This window comes from Humulus lupulus, chromosome 1 (assembly GCF_963169125.1).
Source record: "Humulus lupulus chromosome 1, drHumLupu1.1, whole genome shotgun sequence".
Lineage (NCBI taxonomy): Eukaryota > Viridiplantae > Streptophyta > Magnoliopsida > Rosales > Cannabaceae > Humulus > Humulus lupulus.
In genome coordinates, this window is record NC_084793.1 from 241954942 (window position 1) to 241958426 (window position 3485).

At 40.0% G+C, this 3485-nt stretch overlaps 1 non-coding gene across 1 annotated transcript; it reads left to right on the plus strand.

Annotated features, from left to right (window-relative positions):
• The first annotated feature begins 3015 nt into the window (after positions 1–3015).
• On the plus strand, positions 3016–3122 carry LOC133813415 (small nucleolar RNA R71). The gene has a single exon (XR_009884427.1). It is a non-coding gene; the product is annotated as a small nucleolar RNA R71 (small nucleolar RNA).
• Positions 3123–3485: the final 363 nt, after the last annotated feature.

Consider the following 3485-nt stretch of genomic DNA (forward strand, 5'->3'; position numbering starts at 1 on the left):
ATTAGAGATCTGATTCAAAAGTTTGAGCCTCTAGTGGATCAAACATGTCTGTTATGTGGAGCAGATAATGAGAGCATAGGCCATCTTTTTTTTCACTGTCATTATAGTAGTGCTTGTTTGCAGAAAATTAAGCACTGGATGGGTTAGAAATCGGCTTCATTAGATTTGCTGCAATTAATTCGGTGGATCAATAATGCAAAGAAGATGAGCGTTATTCAGAAGAACATCATGTATGCTACTCTTGCAGCTCTAGTCTACCACATTTGGAGAGTCCGGAATGATGTATATTGGAATCAGAAATTATGGCATATTACTAATACTGTACAGAAAGTGGAAAGGGAAATACAAGTTAGGATTACTCTTGTAATGCCACAAAAGGCTCAAACCATAGATAGAGATTGGTTCACTAAGATCTGTAAAAAATAGATGTAGTAGTGGTTGAGATGTGTTTGGTGTTGTAATTGGTTGGTTGTAAACTTTGGTAGTTGAGCAATACAATGACTCTTATTCATAAAAAAAAAGTGAATGTAGTTTGGTGTTGATCTTCTGGGGCCACCGCTATCTGATTGTAACTAGAGTACCCATCAAGGAAACAATAGTACTCTCTCCCAGCAAGTCTGTCTAACATCTGATCAATGAAAGGAATAGGGAAATGGTCCTTCCTATTGGCCTTGTTTAGCTTCATGTAGTCCATGCAGATCCTGCATCCAGTCACACTTCTAGTAGGAATCAACTCAATGTCTTCATTCTTCACCACTGTGATCCCACCCTTCTTAGGCACACACTGAGCAGGACTCACCCATGAACTATCATAGATAGGATAAATAATGTCAGCATCTAACCACTTGATGATTTCTTTCTTCACTACTTCATTCATTATAGGATTTAGATCCTTTGCCCCTTAATAGAATCTTTTTCACTATCTTCAAGCAAGATCTTATGCATACACAAAGATGGACTAATACCTCGAATGTCTGCAATAGTCCACCTAATTGCCTTCTTAAACTTGCTTAACACCTCAAGCAACATTTCTTCTTGTTCATGAGTGAACTCTGTTGAAATAATGACAGGTAAAGTGGATGATGGACCCAAGTAGGCATATCGCAAATGTGATGGCAAGACTTTCAACTCCAACTCGGGTGGTTCTTCAATTGATTATTTGGGAGCCTTGAGCTCCCTAGATGACAACTCCAATGAATCAAATTGGCCTCTTATTCTTATGCCTTGAGAATTAACCTCCAACCAAGCTAAGTACTCCTCCTCATATTCGTCATTGTGAGAGTCAAACAACAATAACCTCTTTAATGGATCATCAACGTTACTAGTCTTAAACTCCTTTGATGCCAAAGAATCTACCACTGAAACCACTAAGCATTCCTCAACCTCATCAGGAAATTTCATAGCCTTAAAAGCATTAAAATCCACCTTTTCATCTTGGACCCTCATAGTTAGCTCACCATTTTGCACATGTATCAAAGTTCTTCCTGTTGCGAGAAATGGCTTCCCCAAAATAATAGGCACCTCTCTATCTACCTCATAGTCTAGCACAATAAAATCAGCAGAGAATATGAATTTGTCTACCCTTACCAACACATCTTCAATCTTCTCATCTGGGTGAGTAGAGATCTATCTGCAAGTTGAAGAGTAGCTGTAGTAGGCATGACTTCTCCAATCCCCAATTTCTTGAAAACCAACATTGGCATCAAATTAATGCTAGCATCCAAATCACATAAATCCATCCCACATTACGTGTTTCCAATAGTACATGGAATAGTGAAACTCCCAGGATCCTTCAACTTTGGTGGAAACTAGTCTTGCAGAAATGAACTACACTCCTTGGTTAGAGCTACAGTTTCACATTCTCCCAACCTTCTCTTCCTTGTAAGAACATCTTTCATGAATTTTACATAGTTAGGAATTTTCTCAAGTTCCTCTACAAGTGGGTTGTTAATATGCAACTGCTTCAACATATCTAAAAAATTCTTGAACTGAGAATCCAGCTTTCGCTTCTAAAAATGTTGAGGAAATGGAGGTGGCTGCCTTAAAATTGAGCTGTCTGGGCGACTATGCTGCGAGATTTCTGCAGCATTTTGGGCAGAGGCAGATTTTTGTACACTAGGAATTTCAACATCTTTTTGGATTTCCTTATTTATTTGGATTGAAGAGGGCTCACCCTCATTCCCAGAATTTGTCTTAGTATTCTCCAACTCTTTCTCACTTCTGAAAGTGACGGCTTTACAATGTTCCTTGCCCACATTTCTTCGATTCTCTGTATCACTTGGTAATGTACCATGGGGTCTATTTCTAAGCTCATTAGCTAGCTTCCCAACTTGGTTTTCTAAGTTCCTCGATGATTCCACTTGGCTTTGAATCATGGCTTCATTCTTCTCTATATACTCCTTCAACATGTTCTCAAGAGAGCTAGATTGCATTGCTTGTTCTTGTGACCTTTGTTGTGGTGCTTCTGGAGAATAACCCGGTGGGAAATTTGGTCTTGGAAGCATAGAAGAGTTGCTAGGGCCAGGCCCTTGATTACTCCATGAAAAGTTGGGATGTTGCCTCCACGATGGGTTGTAGGAATTAGAATAAGGACCATTCCTATTTTGATTCCCCATGTAACACACAACTGCTGGATTGGAAGGACAGTTGTCAAAAGTATGACCCTCTCCACAATACACTCAAGAAATGTTCTCCATTTGCCCCATTTGTGTCCCTATAGGCTGCCCCATGGACTGATTCAACCCCATGTTCATTGTCTTGAGCATATTTGAAATAGAAGAAACTTGGGCCGCCAAAGAAGTGATGGCATCTACATCATGAAAACCAACCACCTTTCTACCTGTAGATGATCTAGTAGTGGGCCACTGATAGTTGTTGTTAGTTATCCTCTCAAGGATTTCATATGCCTCATTATAGGATATAGCAAGAAGAGCCTTATTCGTCGAAGCATCAACTACCATTCTAGTCTGGGCATTTATACCATTACAATATGTCTCCATCTAGATGCAATGAGGAATGCCATGATGAGGGCATTTTCGCAACAACTCCTTAAACCTATCCCATGCCTCATATAAAGATTCCTCATCAAGTCGCCGAAATGAAGTAATCTCATTGTAGAGCTTGGCATTCTTATTGGGAGGAAAGTACTTCATCAAGAACCGCTCAGCCAACTCTTGCCAAGTCGTCACAGAATCAGATGGCAAAGAGTTCAACCAAGATCTCGCTCTGTCTCTCAAGGAGTATGGAAACAACTTCAATTTCAAGGCATCCTCTCTAACTCCGGGTAACTTGAAAGAATCACTCACTTCAATGAACAAGCGAAGATGAAGATGAGGATCTTCTGTTGGCATTCCACTAAACTACCCAACAGTTTGAAGCATCTGGAACATAACTGGCTTCAATTTAAAATGTGCGGCCTGAATTTCTAGACTAAGGATGCCCATATTTAGCTCGTTAAAGAGGGGGTGAGCATATTGCCTAATAGC